At 43.3% G+C, this 23,350-nt stretch overlaps 1 long non-coding RNA gene across 1 annotated transcript in view; it reads right to left on the bottom strand.

Moving 5' to 3' along the window:
* The window catches only part of LOC111520889, a 508,845-nt gene that overhangs the window by 459,406 nt on the left and 26,089 nt on the right, over positions 1-23,350 (bottom strand). The window contains exon 2 of the long non-coding RNA XR_002724789.1: positions 20,699-20,797. This is a non-coding gene — a long non-coding RNA (uncharacterized LOC111520889). The remainder of the gene's footprint in view (positions 1-20,698; positions 20,798-23,350) is intronic.

Below are 23,350 nucleotides of genomic sequence, written 5' to 3' on the forward strand. Positions count from 1 at the left end.
GACAAAGGGGTAAGCATCTTTGTCACTGATAAAGGCAGGTTGGAGGAACGTAGCTTGAATCTGTGCACTGGTGTACATCACACTCAGAACCTCCAAATTAGGATGCCCATGGGGAAGATAGTGCTGATCCAAGGCAGGCCACCCCATATGGGCAGAGCCCCTCCCTGGAGGACCAAAGGGATCTCAAGCTCCCTCTCTGAGAAGAAAGGAAGGCACTGAGCTGCTTCTGTCCACCACAGACATCATTCCTACTACACCCCAAGGGAGGAGAGTCAGTGAGGGGTAGAAAGAGGCCAAGAATGCGCTAATGAAGTTACCTCCACATGGGAAAAAACTCAGGAGAGGGGAACAAGGGCCCTTACACAGCCCTCCCTCACTTCTTCACTCTGGCCACATTGTCTCCTCTCAGCTACTCATACTTATCTCCTTCCACCGCAGGGTCACTGAACACAGTGTTCCTCTGCTGGAATGTGCTTCCCTCCCCTCAGGCCTGGTTAACTTCTCCTGATCCCTTAGCTCTCAGCTGCAACATCATGTTCTTTGGAAAGACCTTCCAGCCCCACTCCATTCCCACCCAAGATCAGTCTGCTGTGTCTCTCTCATTCATAGAACTCGTCACGGTTGAAATCTTATTAGGTGTATGTGATTGATTAAATAATGTCTATCTTCCCTACTGGCCCATAAGCTTCATGAGGGCACAGCCTGGCACAGTTCTTGACACATAGTAGGCATTTGATACTCACTGAATGGAATGCATGAATGAATAAATAAATATATTTTGAAGAGAATTAACAACATACATTCACACACACACACACACACACACACGCACGCACAAAGCCAGAGATTCCACAGACAGAACTACACATTTCTGCATGCATGAATGGGACCAGAGAGAAAGTTGCAGTCTTTCCCTGGGAAATAGCCTCGGAGGTAAATACTTGCCTACAGAAAGACTGTTGGGGAATGCTCTTAGGATCAATACCCCTGGGGAAGTGAAAGAAGCAGGACTCAGCATAGAGATCAATTGAAAGTCATAAGAAAGGCCTTGGTGGAACCGATGCAAGCTCTGAAGCTGAACGGCCTTTCAGAGATTTTTTGAGCCAACTCAGGGGGTCTGGCCTTTGTAGCCCCACTGTACTGACGAGTTATTGGAAGTAGGCTTCCCTTGGGAAGGAGTTATGATCTTGAGTGAGGTGTCTCTCTTATTCTGAGGACAATTCTCAGAGAAGGATTCAGCTGAGAGCTGCCAACACTCCCAGCAGCTGGGGAATGAGTGTCTCAGCCCTGGGAGAGGAAGGGGGATCTGGGTGGTGGACAGGGGGATCTGGGTGGTGGACAATAGCACCCATTACAAGCACCCATTTGTCACCTGCTTCCTGAGTCACACATGGGCATGGTCTCTGCTTAGAGATCTTATTCATTAAATGTTAGGTCACTTATCCAAGAAGATTTCCTTGAGCACCTTTTATATAGCAAGCACTGAGTTTTGTAATGTCTGAAAGAAATATATAGATTTTCCAAAAATGTGTCTCTAAAAGGTTTAAGAAGGAGACTAATAATAACAGCTACCAGGTCAACACTTTTCATGTGCCAGGCACTATAGTAAGTACTTTGCAGGCTCATTTAATCCTTGCATCAGTCTGAGATTGATATTACTATCCCCATGTCTTAGTCCATTTTGTGCTTCTGCAACAGAATACTACAGACTGGGTAACTTATAATGAACTTTATTGAATCATGGTTCTGGAGGCTGGAAAATACAAGACCAAAGGGCCAGCATCCGGTGAAAGCCTTCTTGCTATGTCATACCATGGCAAAAGGTAGAAGGGCAAGAGACAGAGAGAGTAAAATGGGACTAAACTCCCCCTTTTATAAAAGAACCCACTCTAACAATAATGGCATTAATCCATTCACTCTACCTTCATGGCCTAATCACCTCTCGTCAGGTCCCACCTCCCATCACTGTCACACTAGAGACTAAGTTTCCAATACATGCTTTTGGGGAGATGCATTCAAACCATAGCACCCCATTTTACAAATGCAGAAAATGAAGCTCAGAAAGGTTAGTGACTTGCCTGAGGCCACACAGCTCATGAGCAGCAAATCTCTGATTCCCAAGTCCATGTCTTTAAACACTAGCTTACACTGCCCACATTTGAAGATAGCAACTTCCTGTCAGAATGCTTTGCATATACTTTTATGTCCATTGGGAATGCATCCAGCTGTAAGTAACAAGCATTTCAACTTACAGTGGCTCAAACAAGTCAAGATTTAACTTTCTCATATCATAGAATATCTGAGGGTAGCCTGCCACTGGTGTTGGTTCAGTGGATGGATTATGTTATGTCTAGCATCTCTGCAAATGTCTTGGCCTTTACCACATGTTTATTGCTTCATGGTTACAAAATGGCAGTTGACCCTCTAGATACCACACCCATTTCAAGTCAAGAAGAATGGGGAAAAGTTGCATTAGTGCTGGCCTTCCTTCTCTTTCCATCAAAAAAATAAATAGAAGCTTTCTAAGGAACCATAGTATCTTCCTTTTACATCTGATTGGCAAGACTGTTCGTACAATCACCTTCCTGCACAGGAAACCAGGAGACGAAGTATTTAGCTTTTTGAACCTGTATGGGGGTGGCAGGCAACGGGTCTGAGTATGAGCACTAAATTAGCCAATCAGTCACATCTACCACAACCACCTAGATGATCAGTCTGCCTTGCAGTCACTGTCTGTGCATGTGTCTGTCTCCCTCACATATCAGGCAAAGGTAGAAATCCCTTCTTACTCATGTTTGCATCTCCAAAGTTCTTGGCACTTTGTGAGAGTTTAATACGTAGATGTTCTACAGAATTAATGCTCCATTCCCCAGGTCCTGCTCCAATGCTGAACCTTAGGGAAGAAATTACAATGTCTCCTGGATGGCGCTGTACCCAGTCTGCAGCCCTGCTGGCCATGAGAAGAAGTCATATCTAGGACTGTCGATAGTGTGTATGCTTCCAGACTCATATTCAGGCTTCAGAGCATCCTCCAGAAATCCTGGTGTGGACAGCAGGACAAAGGGTGTGAGAAATTAAAGGGGAGACTTAGAAATTTTAGTGCAGCCCAAGGATCATTATTTAACCTTGTTAATAGAAAGAACACAGGTATCTAAGTCAAGGGCCCTAATTTTAGTTCAATATTTTCTCATAAGTAAGTATGGCCTTAAGAAAGTTGCTTCACACACCTCTTTGCCCCAGTGTCCTCACCTGCAAAGTAATAACCATTCAACTATGAAAATAGTTTCTTAGAATTGGAGTAAACATTCATCTCTCCTTCTAAGTTTTTATTTGCCATTTTTTACTTTTTAGTTTTTGTGGATATATAGTAGGGATATATATGTATGCGGTATATGGGTATTTTGATCGGAGTAAATGAGGTATCCATCACCTCAGGCAGTTAATCCTTTGTGTTACCAGCAATTGAATTATACTCTTTTAGTTATTTTTAAATGTATAATTATAAATTATTGGCTTTTGTAGTAGATTTCACATAGCTAGTTTAAAAAAGAAACCTTTTATTATTGACTATAGTCACCCTGTTGTGCTATCCAATCCTAGATTTTATTTATTCTTTCTAACTATATTTTGTGTACCCATTAACCATCCCCTCTTCCATCCCATCCCCACCCCACTACCATTCTCAGTCTCTGGTAGTCATCATTCTACCCTCTATCTCCATGAGTTCAATTGTTTTAATTTTTAGCTCCCACAAATACATGAGAACATATGAAGTTTGCCTTTCTGTGCCTGGCTTATTTCACTTAACATCATGACCTCCAGTTCCATCCATGTTGTTGCAAATGACAGGACTGCTCTCCTTTTTAGCTATTAGAAAATTGGGGCACAGAGAGGAAAAGTGACTGACATGGATTTTCTAGTTAGAATCACATGGAGTTGACTATATGAGCATTTATACAAACACAAGAAATATGATGGCAACCCACATAATCACAAACTCTGCCACACTTTTCTATTGGGTGGCTTGCTGCTAACCTGAAAGAGGCTCAAAATACCTCCAGGCTGAAGTACCACTGGCATCCTCACTCAATCAGGCTCAGGGGTGACATTTTCTAGTATCCAACCAGCCAGGTTATATTGAGCCACACGTGTCCTGAAAGAACCTTCTCATTCCTATGTACATCAACAACAGCAGACAGGCCAGCCACACTGGTGTCAAAGTTTGTCTGCAAGCAATCACTGAGCCTTTTAATTAGTCCTGGTGAAAGTCTGGGCTCTTTGCAGCTGCACTGCTTCCTGAACCCCTGAGGTCTCAATCAGTGGTGCCCAACTCCAACGTCATAGCAACTGAGAGGGGATAATCCACTGAGAAAACACAAGAGTCAAAAAGTACTCTGAATCCAACAACGCTTCTAAATAAATTTGTGTTTTACTCATTAAAACAAGCTCTACATATATTTTCAATCAGTCATTTTAAAATACGAATATTTATAATTCATTTAGTTGAGAGAGTTGATAATTGCTCTTAGGCTAGGAACCACTGGTCTAAAAATCAATGAACCAAGTCATCAATAATGTGTCATTATTCTTGTGTTTTCATACAGTCATGATGGAAACAATCTAGCTGGAAAAGAGTAGATGAGAATCATGAGACCTGGTAAACATTCTCTGCCTATAACTATATGACATTTGGTGATTTGCATTATCTCTCAAAGCCTGTTTCCTTTTCTGTAGGATTCTCACCTCTGAGTGCACGTGGGAATCACCTTGGTCCTACACCCAGATATTCTGGTTTAACTGTTCTGAGTGTGGCCTGACATTGGGATTTTTCATGCTCCCCCAAATGGTTGCAGTATACACCCATGTTGACAACCACTGTTGTAAGGGACTAGATAAGACACAATTACTGACCCATCTTCTGCCCTAGCCCTCTTCTCACACACCCATTGTGGACATCACTATTGATAGCAATGCCCAATCTGCTGAGCCCAGATAGATATTGTTTCGCTATCCTTCTCAACACAAGAACCCACCCAACAGCTACCAATAGTTCAACACTGACACAAGGAATGAGATCATGTTGCCATTCCAGGACTAGGTAAGTCTTGGGATCCATCTCTAAAATTCTGAATCTGAGATTTCCTCTAGTACTGAGAAGTGAGATATGATAATGAAGTTCACAGGTTAACTCATGGAATATTTGATGCGACTCAGAGCCATTTTTTTTCCTATTTCCTTGCTGATGCTCACACATTCTGCAGTGATAATGCTGACGAGTGCTGAGTTAACCCACATAGAGATAACCAGTATGTACTTCTCCAGACACTTGGCCAAAACATTGTGTTCTATATTCTGGACATCAACGTCTCAAACACTGTAATTAAATCTTTTGTTTGTTTTATTTCAATAGGTTTTTGGGGAACAGGTGGTGTTTGGTTACATGAATAAGCTCTTTGGTGGTGATTTGTGAGCTTGTGATGCACCCCCCACCCTAGCAGTGTACATTGTACTCAATTTTATCCCTCCCCATCCCCACCCTTTCCCCCAAGTCCCCAGAGTTCAATGTATCATTCTTACTCCTCTTGCATCCTCTTAGCTTAGCTCCCACCTACAAGTAAGAACACACAATGTTTCGTTTTATTTCTGAGTTATTTCACTTAGAATAATAGTTTCTAATTCCATCCAGGTTGCTGTGAATGCCATTATTTCATTCCTTTTTATGGCTGAGTAGTATTCCATTGTATACATATATACCACATTTTTTTATCCACTCATTGACTGATGGGCATTTGGGCTGGTTTCATATTTTTGCAATTGCAAATTGTGTTAGTATCTTTTTCATATAATGGCTCCTTTTCCTCTGGGCAGATAACCAGAAGTGGGATCGCTGGATCAAATGGTAGGTCTACTTTCAGTTCCTTAAGGAATGAATCTCCACACTGTTTTCCATGGTGGTTGTACTAGTTTACATTCCCACCAACAGTGTTAAAGTGTTCTCTTTTCACCACACCCACACCAACATCTATTATTTTTTGATGTTTTGAATATGGCCATTCTTGCAGGAGTTAGGTGGTATCACATTATGGTTTTGATTTGCATTTCCCCGATAATTAGTGATGTTGAGCATTTTTTCATATGTTTATTGGCCATTTGTATATCTTCGTTTGAGAATTGTTTATTCATGTCCTTTGCTCACTTTTTGAGGGAATTGTTTTGTTCTTGCTGATTTGTTTGGGTTCTTTGTAGATTCTGGATAGTAGTCCTTTGTCAGGTGTATAGATTGTGAAGATTTTCTCCCACTCTGTGAGTTGTCTGTTTACTCTGCTGATTATCACTTTTACTGTGCAGAACTATTTATCTTTGTTTTTGTTGCAATTGCAACAAAAAACAAGGATCTGGTTTCATTCTTCTACATGTGGCTCGCCAATTCTCCCAGCATCATTTGTTGAATAGGGTGTCCTTTCCCTTTATGTTTTTGTTTACTTTGTTGAAGATCAGTTGGCTGTCAAGTATTTGGGTTTATTTCTGGGTTCTGTATTCTGTTCCATTGGTCTATGTGCCAATTTTTATACCAGTATCATGCTTTTTGGTGACTCTGGCCTTACAGTATAGTTTGAAGTCAGGTAATATGATGCCTCCAGATTTGTTATTTTTGCTTACTCCTGCTTTGGCTATGTGGGCTCTTTTTTGGCTCCATATGAGTTTTAGGGCGTTTTTTCTAGTTCTGTGAAGAATGATGGTGGTATTTTGATGGGAATTGCATTGAATTTTAGATTGTTTTGGGCAGTATGGTCATTTTCACAACATTGATTCTACCCATCCATCAGCATGGAATGTGTTTCCATTTGTATGTGTCATCTATGATTTCTTTCAGCAGTGTTTTGTAGTTTTCCTTGTAGAGGTTTTTCATGTCCTTGGTTAGGTATATTCCTAAGTTTTTTGTTTTGTTTTGTTATAGCTATTGTGAAAGGGGATGAGTCCTTGATTTGATTCTCAGCTTGGTCACTGTTTGTATATAGCAGAGCTACTGATTTGTGTACATTAATTTTGTATCCCGAAACTTTACTGAATTCACTCATCAGCAGTTCAAGGAGCTTTTTGGATGAGTCTTTATGATTTTCTAAGTATACAATCATATCATCAGCAAACAGCAGCAACTTGACTTCCTCTTTACAGATTTGAATGCTTTTAATTTCTTTCTCTCATCTGATTGCTCTGCTAGGACTTCCAGTACCATATGGAATAGAAGTGGTGGAAGTGGGCATCCTTTTCTTGTTCCAGTTCTCAGGGGAATGTTTTCAACTTTTCCCCATTCGGTATAATGTTGGCTGTGGGTCTGTCACAGATGGCTTTTATTACCTTAAGGTATGTCTCTTCTATGCCAATTTTGCTGAGGGTTTTAATCATAAACTGATGCTGGATTTTGTCAAATGCTTTTTCTGCATCTCTTGAGATGATCATGTGATTTTTGTTTTTAATTCTGTTTATGTGGTGTATCACATTTATTGACTTGTGTATGTTAAACCATTCCTGCATCCTTGGCATGAAACCCACTTGATCATGTTGAATTATCTTTTGGATATGCTGTTGGATTCAGTTCACTAGTATTTTGTTTGAGTATTTTTGCATCTGTGTCCATCAGGGATATTGCAGTTTTCATTTTTTGTTGTGTCCTTCCCTGGTTTTGGTATTAAGGTGATACTGGCTTCATTGAATGATTTAGGGAGGCTTTCCTCTTTCTCTGTCTTTTGGAATAGTGTCAATAGGATTGGTACCAATTCTTCTTTGAATATCTGATAGAATTCAACTGTGAATCTGTCTGGTCCTAGATTTTTTTGTGTGTATGATTGTTTTATTACTATTTTAATCTCACTGCTTGTTATTGGTCTATATATAGTTCAGCCTCTCCTTTTTGCTGACGCTGCTGTCGGGGATAGGGTTGTGGTTCCCAGGCCAGTGGAGTTATATCCCCAGGGTGATTATGGCTGCCTGTGCTGAGTCATACAGGTCACCAGGGAAGTAGGGGAAAGATGGCAGTCACGTACCTCACCACACTCTCACACAGCCTACAGTCCCAAAGGCCAGGTCTCACTCCCACCATGCCCCCACAACAGTACCAAGTCCATTTCCAGGCAGCTGGTGAACAGGGCTAAGAACTTGCCCCGGAGCACGAACCTCTACATTGAGAAAGCAAGCAGACTCACAGTTTTTCACATCTCAGGGAGCCTGCAGTGGTGATCCAGTTCCTTCAAAGGGTCTGTGGATTATCTCGGCTTTCCTGGTATGTTCCTGCAGTAGTTCTTCAAGCAAAAGTCTATGATGTGAGTCTTCACAAGCTGCTCTGTCCATCCAAGTGGGAGCTGCAAGCTAGTCCTACCTCCTTTCCACCGTCTTAATCCATTGTGATTAAATCTATTACAAGCCTCATACAGTAATAATACAGAAATTGGCTATCTGAATGGTGAAAAATCTAATCCAATCACAACAGAAAAAATTAATAATTAACAACATGGCTGCATCTAAGTACATTTGAAGTATCTAATACAAACTTTCTAAACTTGCAATACCATTTCCTGGAATTTTTTTACTTTCCTTATTTTGTTTTTGGTGGGGAGGGCTATGGATTGTAAACGAATTTACAACTAAGCAAATGAATAGGGAAAAGGTTTTACCTTCAGTTTCAGCATCACACTTTATCTTTCACCATTCCCAGGGTATAAATATGAACAAAATATACCCATAACAATAAATTATATATAAATAATTATATTATATATAAATTAATATATTATATATAAAATATATTATAATTATATATAAATAATTATATTATATAATATAATTATATTATATATAAATAATAAATTATATATAAACAATAAATTATAATAAACAATATAATTCCATGTATACAAATTGGTTAATAAATGGTACTTACTGAAGCAATTTCTAAGCAATACCCTATAACCTATAACTACAGCTTTAAATTGTTAATCGGGTGATGAAAAACTGTTGGATCTCTCATTCAAAAAGTCTGCAGTCTTTCTAAGACAGAAAGTTTCTTCAAGAGCAGAGATGCTCAATGTCCAGGCATCAGAAACACCTTAGGTGGTAACTTTAGATCCAGTATTTTCCAGGTTTGATTTATTTCAGGGAAATAAAACCAGAATTAGTCAATACCTTCCCAGCAGCGTACACTAGGGAAGGTTTAAAATCACTCCAATAGTTTTAAGACAGTGGTTCTTAACTTTGGCTGCACCTCAGAGTTATTGGAGAAACTCTGAGAATCCCTGATGCTCAGGTCCCACCCTAGAGATTCTGGGTAGTTGGTCTTGAGGGAAGCCTGGGCATCGAGAGTTTTAAAGACTCCACCACCAACCCTGCTGTGCTCCTAAAGTCAAGCACCACAGCCTCAGAAAACACCATCCACATTAAGCCAGGGGGAGAGCTACATAAACAAAGGCGTGCAATTCATCCCGTGTCACTAGCTATTCATGCCCACTGCTTTTTGGCTGAACTAAGGGGAACAAGGAGGTAGGAAAGTCTGGAAGTGAAATCGATAAACAAGGAACATATCCAGAAACCATGAACCAAAGCCAGAAGAGCCATCACCACAGCCCAGAGGTCAGCACTTTGTTGGGACTGCCCTGGCAGGAAGCAAAGGCGCTCAATTAGAGGGCCTGGGAACTAAGCTCCCGGGGATGCAATGTATGGATTCAGGAGGGTCAGAAGCCCTTAAAGGGCAAGAACTCTGCTCATCGGCTTGCTCACTCTGCTCAAGAGGAGCCCACATGCGAGACAGAATGGATTCCTGTAGTGAGATCAGGCGGCTGCAATGAAAGCAATAAATGGGAAATTCTGGAAACTGATGACCAGCGTGTTTGTTTGTATTTTGCCCCTGGAACAGGGAGACCTTTGAATGTCTCCTCTGCTCAGAGCGTCTGTTTTCCACATGTCCCAATAGTGAATAAAGGGAAAAAGAAAAAACAAAATGGATTTTTTGGGGGGGGCCACAAAGCCTATTGGTCAAACATCCCCTTTGCCTGGTGCCAGACATTTACCTTTCATGTAGTCATAGCAGTTTGGCATGAAAAACATTGGCCTATAAAGATGACTTTTTTTTTTTTCCCCGAGATGGAGGCTGGAGTGTAGTGGTGTGATCTCAGCTCACTGCAAGCTCCAGGTGACCTTGTTGGAATAATTTTGCCATTATCTTTTCCATGTTTTCCAGTCCAGCACTAAGTTAATTTAAAATAAATGACCACTTCAGTATCTTTGTGCCTGTAAGATGCGGAGTCAATTTCAAGGCAAAGGTAGATGCTTCACAGAGCAGTGAAATATACACTGACTCACACCTGTTTTATACAAAAATTCTGGGGCTTTATACAAATGTATCATTAAGTTGCAAATATTTGTTGAGAGCTGAGTTTTTGCTCCGTAAACAATCCCAGCTTATGAAGACCTTCCAGAATTGTCTTGATTTAAAAATGCATTTAACGATCTATAAAGGGCAGGAGAAAAATGCAGAAAACCACTGCAAATAATAATTCCCATGTTCAACATAGGGAAGTAACAATGTATTGGTAATCGTTAGGCTTTGTGTTTATCTAGATTCTCTCCAAGGAGCGTGTATGAATCTGCAACAAAGTAGAGAATCATGTGGAAAACACAGTGGCTCTCTAAGTTAACTCTGAACAAACGTGGGAGAGGTGGGGGATTTCTCTGTGTATGCTTACACACCCCTCCTCCGACTGTTTGCTCACTTTTTTCCTACTTTTCTAAACATCGGCTGTTAGGCCCCAGTGTCAGCTAAATTCGGGAAGGATGGCATTTTTTTATTTCCACTTTCTTTCCCTAATTTATTTCTTTCATGTAGCAAATATGCATTGACTGTCATTACTGTCAGTGAAAATCTCAGAATAATCTCTTATTGAATTCATACAGTAACTTTGGAACCAGAAATGAGCCAAAGATCTCATTGTTGGACCTGATTCTGACCCCTTTAAGATTCTGAGAGCCATTAGGTCCCCAAAGTGCCAATTCTTTCATTTACTCTAAATGGCCCCATCTCTCAGGCAATCTGGTGTAGCCGAATGCAAACCAATGCAGCATCGCTTTTCATTGCTTTCACCTGTTTGGTTTTTGTCATTTCTTCCTTTGTAACACCAGTAAAATCTGTCCTTGTTTCCACATTCAATTGTACAGCTCCAGCTCCAGCTGGTAAGGTAGGTAGACCTATACTTACCTAGACATGCGAGAGGCCTGAGCAGTGAATAATTGGGTGACCCTTCAGACTAATACTCTTTAAAGATTTGCTCAACATTTATTTCATGAAAGCAAAGAGAAACTGATTTTATATTAATAAAATTGTATTCTTTTCTATTTTCAGTAATGTGGGATTCATTACTAAGGTCTTCAGAATGAAAAACAATATTTTGTATGTTTCGCAAGCAAATTGAACCATGTAAAGATGTAGACAATAAATCACTCTAAAATAAATTACTGAGACCCACTAAATAGTAACATGTCATATATTACTGAGTTTCAAAATAAGTTGCAAATGCCAGCTTCTCACAACTGTCAGCAGGAGCTGGTCTCAGGGTTAATGGAACACACAGAACATGTAACTTGTACGTACATGCATGCTGAAAGATACTCAAGATGGCAGTCAAGGGTAAATCTTTAATTTCTACTGTAAAGCATGGCCTACTTTAGTGGGAGCAGAATCGATTTACATTTGGCCAGTATGGAATTCATCACATGGAAACCTGAGTTAGTCTGTACTATATTTCTAAGAGGTTCTAGTTTACAGATTGACATCTAGGAAGCTTCCTACCCAGCCACTCCCTAAATCTAGCTCTGTTCTCAGTCTAGGGCTGCCCATCTAACAAAAGGACTACTACTGATTTTTCATCATTTACTTCTATGACTGAATAGGAATTCCTGCCTCCATTTTCTCTCCCTTCAGATAAGTCCCATTTAATCTGGTTTACCTTGTCCTGATTGCCACTCAGTCACTAAACCCAGAGTGGGCTTTCCTGTGCTTCATACAGTTTGTGAAGGAAGTGATGAAGAAAACAGACTCCCTGAATTAATACAGCTGCCCAATATCTACGGAATGTTTTTATGAGTGTACAGTCTGGACTCCCAGAGTTACAACGGAAATTGGCAACCTGTAAATGCCACTTCTGCAGGGCTCCATTGTGCCCTCTCCAGGGATAGTGAGAGGTCCTCACCACTGCAAGGCCTTTTTTTTTTTTTTTTTTTTTTTTTCCAGTAAAATCCTGTGCGGTTAGTTCCCTGCACTCCAAAGTGAAAAGATAATTAAGCTGATGAGATAATAATTTCATCCATCACATGTATCTTGGGAGGAGAAGAAATGAACTCTTCCCTTTAAAAATGAGGTAAATCCATTAAAAGCATCTCTGTGAAGAGCCTACTTAGAAATAGGTCACTTGCCTCGAAAGCACGGGTGAGAACTGTGCTGCATGAATACCCAAGAGCATGCACACTGGCCAGAACAGCAAGAAGAGAATTGAGACCTAATCCTGCCTCTGACAGCTACTGATCACCCATGGGCAGGTGCTCAGTCTCCTTGAGTCTGTTTCTTCATTTGTAACATAAGAAGAAGAATCTCTGTCAATTTCAATATCTTTGAGATGCTTGGTGTGGGGGGAAATAAATGTATCATAAGCCAACTCTGTTTTCTATAACCTCCCACATTTCAGATGGGACATCAGTAAGTGAACTAAATTAATTCTTTTTCAATTAATCACTCCAGGAAAAATGATGTACCTTTAATGCAAAAAGAAACACCAAAGCTGGTGGTTTTATTGAAAAGAAAAAAAAATGTTTTTACGATATTGAAAAACCTTTGCAAGAAAACAGTGATGATGGCTTAACTTTCTTGTTTGTTGACTTAGCATCTCTACCCAATTCACTGTCATCTCCCTTTTTAAAGGAAGTTCTGAGGCTGCCCAAATGTGAATTGGGTAAACAACCCCTTTTCTATCTTTTCTTCTCAATTTACTTCCCAATCGACTCAGGCATGGGCCTCACTCCCCAGCCCACTCCCACTGCTGAAATACCTCTTATGCCAAGAGCCTTCCTTCTCTCCTGCCCTCTCCTTCCCTACCTCTCTGTGGCTAGGGTGCCATGCAGCATGGCTCCATCAAGCCATGCCCACCTCTGCCCACCTCTGCCCACCCTCCCTCCCAGCTCCCGTCACCACACTCCAAAGGGAAGGTAGATTTTCTAGCCTGATTAGTTTGGCCAGAAGACATTCATTGGACCATGCTTATTATTTGGATGAGGGAAGGGGGCATTCAATGCCTTGAAAGCAGGAGCCCTTAACCTCCCTTGTTCCCTTCTCTGTTACATCCTACTTCTGGCCTTCATGTGCCCACGAAGCCTAGGAGGGCCTGGCCCTGCAGGACACACTATCCAGCCTCACTCTCTTAGAGACCAAGAGGCTGGGTAGACCAGGAGGCTCTGGGGCCCAACAAGGCCCAGGAGTTATCTCTCACTGTGTGTGTCCCCACCTGTCCTTCTCTGTCCCTGCCACACTCCCACCCACTTGCCCTTAAACATCCCCTAGAGCCCTTCTGCACTTCTCTGTCTATGGAGAAGCAGATTAGCAAAGTAGTTTGAGATCAGGCTTTGGGCTAGGACTTGACTCATACCTGTAATCCCTGCATTTGGGAGGCCAAGGTGGGTGGACCACTTAAACCCAGGAGTTTGAGACCAGCCCGAAGAGCATAATGAGACTCCTGCTTCTGGCTCTACCACTTACTCATTTTATGACCTTGACAATATATTCCTTGTGCCTCAGTTTTCTCATCTGGAAAACTGACACCTGGGTCATTGTTTCTGCTCCATTTAGAACAATGTCTGGCACATAATAGTCCATGTTAGCTCCTATTCTCATCAGCACCACTCCTATCATAGGAAGGAGGGGAGGGGAGGGGAGGGGAGGGGAGGGGAGGAGAGGAGAGGAGAGGAGAGGAGAGGAGGAGAGGAGAGAAGAGAAAAGATGGGCTCTCACCGTATTGCCCAGGCTGGTCTTGAACTTCTGGCCTCAAGTGATCCCCCACCTCAGCCTCCCAAAGTGCTGGGATTACAGGCATGAGTCACTGCACCCAGCCTCCTATCATTCTTTTTGAGCCCATGTGGCTGGGTAGGAAAGTTGGCTCGGGGCCCCAGAAGAGCAGCATCCCCCACCTTCCTTTTCTACAGCAGCCTTACATGCAGATTTCACCTGGTGACAGGTTAAATCAGGGCCTGTTTGCAGACCAACTGGCAGCCTCTTTCTCTCCTAAATGTCCTTCCTCCACACCGCAGGCAGAGGGTAGTGTGATCCACGGTCTAAAATGGGGGTCACTAAAAGATACCCCCCATATAGACTCTAAGCCAAAACTGCATGATCTAACCCAGATTTTACCAGTTTCCTGCTGGGCTTTGGCTGGCACACTTATTATAAAGAGGTCCTTTATTCTCATTCTGCTATGGTTTTCCCAGACACTCTCCAGATGACAGGAAAAGTGTTGTTACTGGGAGCCAGAATGGGGGCCTTCATGGGAATCTGGTCATCAAATTATCAATAAAGCAGCAAATCCATACCTTTATGTGTCATGAGCTAGGCACACACACAGGAACTCTTTTAGATACTGGGGGCACAAAGACAAATCAGATTCATCATCCCTGACTTTGCAGAGCTGATAGTCTAACAGGTAAGATTATTTCTCTGCAGAGTGGTTCTCAAATGTGAATGAAAACCAGAATCCCCTGGAGGTCTTGTTAAGTTACAGATTGCAGGGCTCCAACTTCACCCTTTCTGATTCAGCAGGTCTTGGTGCAGAGAATTTGCATTTCTGACAGCTTCCAGGAAAGGGTGATGTTGTTGGGATGAAAACCACAGTCATACCTGCTGCTTCACTGTGCTCCGAGCAAGCACAGAATGTCTGGGATTCTACGGTGCTACAGATTTTTACCTCTACAGGGCTGTGGGTCCCCACCCAAATTATTCAGGGGCTAGGGAATATTTCCTGGAGTACACAAACCTGCACAGGATCCTAAAGGATACGTACGGATTAGGCAAGCCTGGAGTGGCTTTTGGGCCAGGTGCTCAGTCAAATGGTCTGGGCATAGGGATCGTTATCATTAGAATGACTTGGGATATTGGAGTGCATGCTTCACCAGCCTTTAAGAAAGCTGAAGTCCAACGCTGATTGTGCCATGACAGGCCCCAGAAACAACAAAGGAGATTGAGCTACTCATGGGTGTTTTGTGCCCTCCAGCATCCCAAGGGCCCGTGGTCCATACAGACCCTGACCAAGCCAGGGAATAAACCAGCAATTAGATCAAGAACAGATGAGGCAGTCGGGGAGAAATTGGTCAAGGGAAATAAAAAGTGGAAGATTAGAAGGAAATACCAATAAAGCCAAAGTTGTGAGACAAATGGTGGGAATTTCAGGAGACCTGATATGCAGAGGGGATACAGTTTAGGGGAATAAGCATAGCCTTTGAAATAGCATAGATCTGAGTGTAAACAGCAGACGTAACTAGAATATAGTTAGTGCACAGTGATGGTTGTTGGATTAATTGGTATATGAAAGTATTTTCATATCTTATGAATTCAGTGGCCTTGGGAGAACAATGTACCTACCCTTTAGGGAGGTGGTAGATACCATTTAGAAAAGAGGGCCTTTGATAAGCTTTTGGGCTCTAAGCTATGGGTCCTCTTGATCAAAGCTTCTCAAACTATCTGTGAAGGAGGACCTGTGGGGTTTCTTTTGTTGCTATTGTTTCCTATCATTCTAAATCCACATGTGAATCCACTGCACATGACAAGTATCTACAGGCGATTTTTTTTTTTTTTTTTTTTTTTTTTTGAGACACGGTCTTGCTCTGTCACCCAGCCTGGAGTGCAGTGGCTTGATCCCAGCTCACTGCAGCCACCACCTCCCAGGATCAAGTGATCCTCCCACCTCAGCCTCCCAAGTAACTGGGACTACAAGCACTCATCGCCACACCAAGCTAATTTTTATATTTTTTGTACAGACTGGGTTTCGCAAGTTGTCCAGGCTGGTCTCGAACTCCTGAACTCAAGCAATTTGCCCACCTTGGCCTCCCAAAATGCTGGGATTACAGGTGTGAGCCCCTGCTCCCAGCCTTATAGGTGATTTAACACATGGATTTGAAGGCAACCAAGCAAACCTTGTTCAATAAAATGAACCAGCTAATCATGTACTTGGATATTGTATCTTTGCCAAATTGCTACAGCAGAACTGCTAGATGTCAGGTTTTGAAGAAAGCAAGATTCCACGCAACTTCCTTTAGATACCAGAAATGAAATTTTGAACTCTGGGGCATTTTACTTCAAGCCACAGGAAGCTAGAAATCACTCTGAGGAGAATTTCTAGCTCTGTTAGGGAGGTTTTTAGTGTGCAGAGAAAAAAAAAGAACAAGGAGAAACAAGAAGTCAGATACATCTTAGTCACTTCCCCACTCCCAGCACCCCTATCATCACCACGCCCAAAACCACCAGGCCAAAATCCCAGGGCAGGGAGAGGGCCTTGCTGATTGTAGTAGAAACATCCAGACACACGTGGAAAAACCAGAGGGCACCAGGACCGGAGGCCAGATTTCATGACACAGTTGGGTGGGGGCTGCTGCAAGCTTCTCCAGAAGCCCCAGGCCCTGCACAGCATCACAGCCAGCTTGGCACACTTGCAGAGGTGCACCTTGGCAGAGGGAGGAGCAGGTGTGGCGCCTGGAAAAGAGGTCAACTTCTCTGACCTTCTGACCTAACTCCAGTTTTGTTTTGGTTTTGTTTTCTTTATTGAGACAGAATCTCACTCTGTTACCCAGGCTGGAGTGCCGTGGCGCAATCTCAGCTCACTGCAACCTCTGCCTCCTGTGTTCAAGGGATTCTCCTACCTCAGCCATCTGAGTAGCTGGGATTACAGGCACACACCACTACACCCAGCTAATTTTTGTATTTTTAGTAGAGACAGGGTTTCACCGTGTTGGCCAGGCTGGTTTCAAACTCCTGGTCTCAAGTGATCCACCACCTCGGCCTCCTAGAGTGCTGGGATTAGAGGCATGAGTCACTGTGCCGGGCCCTAACTCCAGTTTTCTTCCCACTCTTGGTTCCATTCTGCACCACAATGGGGGCCACCCAAATGTCCACAGGCCCCCCCAAACTGTTGCTCCCTGGCCATCCTTGGGCCCAGATATATATACAGTGGTGGCCTGGGAGGTGGCATGCAAGTTCCTGGATGCAGCCTCAGGGATGTTTACACAGGATTTTCAGAATCCTGCATACCCCAAGTGTGGTCTAAGAAAAGACCAAAACCTCTTGGCCCCGTGGACTCCTCACTAGAAGGAAGGGGTGCAGCCAAAGGAACAGATAAGGGATGGCCTCCAATGTGCAGGGCCCAGGGCTGCACTCAGTTGGCTGGGCCTCGGGGCTGTCCGGAGCCATGAGGCCCGGAGTTAGCCGACCTCTGTTGCTTGATCTCCGCAAAGCAGAGACAAAATGGCACATTTCCGGGTTCTTCATTATAACCTGTTCCCGAGCGCACCTAAACCTTTCCCGCACGCCCAAACCTTTCCTGCGCGCCCAAACCTTTCCCGCGCACGCGCGGACCTTTTCGCGCCCAGAAAGATATGCAGCCTAGGGCGCAGGTGCCATCCCGCGCCCCGGAAAATTACAAACCCACGGCGCAGGCGCAATTGTAATTTGAGAAGACCGGCCCCCCATCACCGCCCTGGCCCAACCTCTTCCCCTGCCAGCCTATATAAGGCATCGCACCACCATTATTAAACGAGACTTGATCAGGCTATTTGTCTTGTCTCCATTTCTCGTGTTTTCTTGTCTCCTCCATTCCCACTCCCCCTTCCAGGGCCCGTTTGACTGTCCCGCGGGTCGGGACACCTGGCGCCCGAGCAGGGACCTGGACACGGGGGAAGAAGTGAGGAAGAAGGCACTAAAGTCGGCCGAAAGTGAAAGTGGAAGAAAAATTCCTCCAGACGTCACGGGAACCTGCCGCGTTGGAACCAGAGGTAAGTAATAGTGTCTGATTATGGGACAAGAATTAAGCCAGCATCAGATTTATGTAGGGCAATTAAAAGAGGCTTTAAAAGCACGAGGAGTAAAGGTTAAAAGTAATGATTTGTTTAAATTTTTCGATTTTGTGAAAGATACCTGCCCTTGGTTTCCACAAGAGGGAACCATTGACATAAAGAGGTGGCGTAGAGTGGGAGACTGTTTTCAAGATTATTATAGTACTTTTGGACCAGAGAAGGTCCCGGTGACAGCCTTTTCCTATTGGAACAGAGATATAATAGATAAAAAGGAAAAAGAAAAAGATCCTGAGGTAATGGCGGTGGTTACTCAGACTGAGGAAATACTAAGAGGCAGCTCCCAAACCGACCTCGACAAACCCACACCTAGTAAAGAAATAAGACTTGATATCACTACAGAGCGACGAAGAGGAGGCTGGGGCCCCCTCAATAACAAATATAGAAACATCAAATAAGGAAAAGGCCAGAAAATACCCAGTTTTACCTACAACTAATGAAAACCAAAGTAAAAATAACCTTAACCGTTCAGAAGTAGACTGGGATAATTTGGAGGAAGGGGCAGCAAAATATCATAATTCTGACTGGCCACAAACTTTTACTTATCCTCCTCCCTATATTAAGGCTTCTGCCCCCACAGTTATGGCAGTAATAGACCCAAAAGAGGAGCTTAGAGGAAAGATTGCACAACTTGAAGAGCAAATAAAGCTCGAAGAACTGCATCAGTCTTTAATCACTAGATTGCAGAAATTAAGGACAGGAAGTGAGAGCGTTCAATACCCTAGAGGAATAGAGAAACACTCTCACCCTCAGAGACCCGGACAGCATGTCCCAAAAGGAAGGTCGCTTGGTATTAGGGATAGGGAGGATTCCTCTCCTCGAGACGTTTTTCCAGCAACTGAAACTACAGATGCGCAGGGCCGAGCCTGGAGACACCACAATGGGTTTGAATTTACTGTAATAAAAGAACTAAAAAACACTGTCTCGCAATACGGAGCTACTGCCCCATACACCCTGGCCATAGTTGAATCTGTGGCCGAAAATTGGCTCACTCCCATAGATTGGAATACCTTAGTTAGAGCAGTTCTTTCCGGAGGCGACCATCTCATTTGGAAGTCAGAATTTTATGAAAATTGTAGAGATACGGCCAAGAGAAACCAACAAGCCAGAAATGGTTGGGATTTTGATATGCTAACTGGCTCGGGTAACTACACAGAAACCGATAACCCGTTTTGGACTGGGTGCTCTTACTCTCTGTAGGACCTTTGGTCTTCAATAAGCTCCTGACATTCCTTAAGCAACAAGTCGAGGCTATCCAAGCAAAGCCTATACAGGTCCATTATCATCGCCTAGAACAGGAAGATCACGGTGGTTCATACTCACACCCATTATGACCACCTTCCCTATGCGCTGAACTGGACAGCCAATGACAGGTAAGAGAGCATCATCTCTCACTAACCTAAGACAGGAGGGCCGTCATAAGCTACTGCCTAATCCCATGACGGGTACCAGTGATGAGATGTATTACTCCAACCTAAGACAGGCGCAGTTCCTGAGGGACAATCTTCTAGCCACAATTATATATAAAAAAAAGGGGGACCTGTCCGGAGCCATGAGGCCCAGAGTTAGCCGACCTCTGTTGCTTGATCTCCGCAAAGCGGAGACAAAATGGTACATTTCCGGGTTCTTCATTATAACCTGTTCCCGCATGCGCCTAAACCTTTCCCCGCGCCCAAACCTTTCCCGCGCGCCCAAACCTTTCCCGCGTGCGTGCAGACCTTTTCGCGCCCAGAAAGATAGGCAGCCTAGGGCGCAGGTGCGATCCCGCGCCCGGGAAAATTACAAACCCATGGCGCATGCACAATTGTAATTTGAGAAGACCCGGCCCCCCATCACCGCCCTGGCCCAACCTCTTCCCCTGCCAGCCTATATAAGGCATCGCACCACCATTATTAAACGAGACTTGATCAGGCTATTTATCTTGTCTCCATTTCTCGTGTTTTCTTGTCTCCTCCATTCCCACTCCCCCTTCCAGGGCCCGTTCAACTGTCCCGCGGGTTGGGACACAGGGCAATACAGAGAAAAGTCTAGACAGCCAGCCTGAGCTCGCACTGGCAGTTTCTCATGACTGGTGCACTATATTCAGATAGTCCAGAAGTTCCCATGTGCCCTGGTGAGGGACACAGAGGTGGGGGGAGGAATGAAGGACTAAGGAGGCCTGAGGTGAGGAAGGCAAGCCCATCAAGAGCAGGAACCTTGAGACTGGAGACAAAAGCAAGGTCCAAGGTCAGCGACTGCTAATCCCAGCATGGGACCCAAAGCCAGACAGGCCCAGTGACACCAGCAATGAATTCAAGAAGGACAGAGCTAGCCAAGCAGGCTTTGATGTGACCCTTCCATCACATCAAAGCCAGCAAGGATCTAGAAAACACAAGCCAAAGAACTGCACGCCCATACACTGGGAGCCAGCCTGGAATGCAAAAGGGGGAAGGAAAGAAATTTTGAAAATTCAAGCAGTTCTGTGGAAGGCAATGAGCTAACTTGAAAAAGGCAGTTTAAACTGGAAAAGACTGAGAAGTCATCACCTCATCAACTTGGAAGCACATGTACATACCTCTTTTGCCTGGCAGGGTGGGTCCCAAGAGCGAGGTCAGTTTCCAGTAGAGTTTCCCAACATTTTTCACATGGTAGCACAGATGGAAAATGATAATACCTGTGTAGAACATAAAGGAAAGCAGTCAAGACAACTAGCTAGGGACTCCCAACCCTGCCCAGGTTCCGAGAGGCAGAGGACATCAAGGTCTCTGCACCCCTGCAACTCAATTGCCCCCCTGTGCCACAGGACATCAGTGAGGGGGCCCGAGTTATAGAAAACAAAGAACCTACATATTCCTCTGCACATACAAGTAATCGCTTGTAAACTTATAGACCCCAACTACAGGATGAATGAATGAATGAAGAAATGAATCCATATCTTATCACTTTTGACTGAGAAACTCCTGTCAAGTTACTTAACTTTCCAGTTTTTCTGGGAAGAGTACAGGTAATAATATCTACCTTGAAAACTAATTTGTGAGGATTGAATGAGGCAATGTTAGCTTTGTCAATCAACGTTAACTTTTTGGACCGCTTCTCCCTACCCACTCTAAGCAGGCCATCCCAGGGAGACTAAATTAGCTAAAGGGACAAAGCTCAGCTTTTTGCCTCTGCCCATTAGGGTCCTTCCCTGATAGGCCCTGGTACCCACAATTGCCTTGGGGTGATTTGTCTGGCTTTTGAGCTACAAATTGCTCTCACTTCCACCAGCCTACTGTGTACCCATATGTTAAGTTGCTCTTTCTCTTGATTCATTCTTCCCTTGTCCCTCAGACCTTGTCCTCCTTCCCTTCACAGCCAACTGGTTCTCATGTTTCCCTCTCAGAAGCTGCAGGCCCCTCTTTCCTTACGGTATTCAGAGGAAAGGACCGTAACAATATATCCTGGATAGAGGTTCACAGTTTCAGGGAGAAGCTGATATCAGAAGCCTATGAGAATGCCTAGAGAATCCTGGCAGATCTGAAACAAACTCAGTGACCAGTAAGAACACGACACTTCAACCCCAGCAATTATTTTCCCTAAAATGTGCTACATCCTTTCCTGAATATTGGTTATAGCACCAAATAAATGAGCAAATTCATCATCCTATCTCTTTGTGGGACATGTTTTTCCCTGATGTCTATGAGTTGTCTCATCAAGTCAGCACTCAGAAAGCCCTGAGACTGTATATCCCCACTTATCCTGCACTTCAGCTATTAATGAGTAACAGCAATATAATTAAGGCTTTTCACTTAACGATGAATCAACCAAAGCACTTGGGAAAGATGTGACATTTATAAGAACATTTACATTTTTTGTGCTAAAATATTATTTTAAAACTCCACACTATATCACCAAAAACAGTTCTGGGTGGAATTAAACACCACATTTCATGTAACTTGGTGCCATATGTTTTGTTAAACCTTGTGCTCTTGAAATGTCTGCGTCTGCACTGGAACCGAGGCAAGAAGGGTGACTCAGTAGGAAGAAATATGTACACACATCAAGTGTGTCTTCAGTTCTTATGTGCCAAGAAAACTGGAACCAGTGTGAATGGATTAGATGACCCAAGTGGGTTGACAAGATGCAATCCCTGAGGGTAATACATGAGTTCCTAGGAAGAACTGAGAGGGAGAAAAGTTCGCCAACTTGACAAGAACATGGCTTAAGATACTGACTACTCAGTGAATTGCTTCTAATCTGCCCTTCCTGACAGCTCATTACTTTCTTTCCTAAGCATGCTATATGCTAGACTGCCTTCTCTGGGGCTGAGGAAAAATGAAGTGAACCTTATGAAATATAGAGCTGAGCCCTCCTCTCCATAGATATCCAGAAGTATCATTGCTTAGGGAGCTCATACAGAGACAAATGGTGGCCAGACTCGATAAGAAATCGTATGGGGCTCACTGTCTCAGCCAAAAGTGCTCCCTAGATTTTAACATCTTTCACATTTTGCTCTTTCCTTTGAATTTATGACTTTAGCAAAGCAACTGATGCACGTAATTCAGAAATTCAACCTTTTTTTTTTGTCCTGGGAGACAGGGTGAACATGTAGACTTATTTTAAATAAATGATGCCCAGTGAATTCTGCATGAAACATGGGGATGTCTCCTTCTAGAGTGTGACTAACATTTTGTTCTTCTCATTGGAATGGAGTCTGTTTCTGCTGTTTCTTTCTTCCACTTAGCCGAGTTTTCCAACATGTCAGAGGCTGGACATAGGGTACACCTATGGTTTAGTGACCCCTCTGGAATATTTGGTTTTCATGTGATCCATTTCTCCTTGGCCATGATAAACTCAAATCAGGCTACTTTCAACAAAATGTTGTTGATTAAATCATTGTGTTGCAAATTAAGTTTTCTTCCCAACTTCCCTTCCTGGGGACAAGTGCCTACCGAATATTTTTGTAATGATACTTAAGACTCTGAGGGATGGTGTATGCAATATGAGTTCAGTTGTATGTGACAGCAACCCAAAATAACACTGATATAGACAAGAGAGAAATATATTTCTCTCTCACATGAGAGTTGCCCTCAACCACATGGCCCCAGATGACTTTTCATGAAGTCCTCATTCCAGCCAGCAGGAAGGGAAGAGAGAAAATATATTCCTTCCTTCTGAGATTGGTGAAACGTTACATTTAATTTCTACTTAAATCCCATTGGCCAGTACTTAGTGACATAGCCAGACC

The sequence above is a fragment of the Piliocolobus tephrosceles genome, chromosome 7, assembly GCF_002776525.5.
Source record: "Piliocolobus tephrosceles isolate RC106 chromosome 7, ASM277652v3, whole genome shotgun sequence".
NCBI classification, from domain to species: Eukaryota; Metazoa; Chordata; class Mammalia; order Primates; family Cercopithecidae; genus Piliocolobus; species Piliocolobus tephrosceles.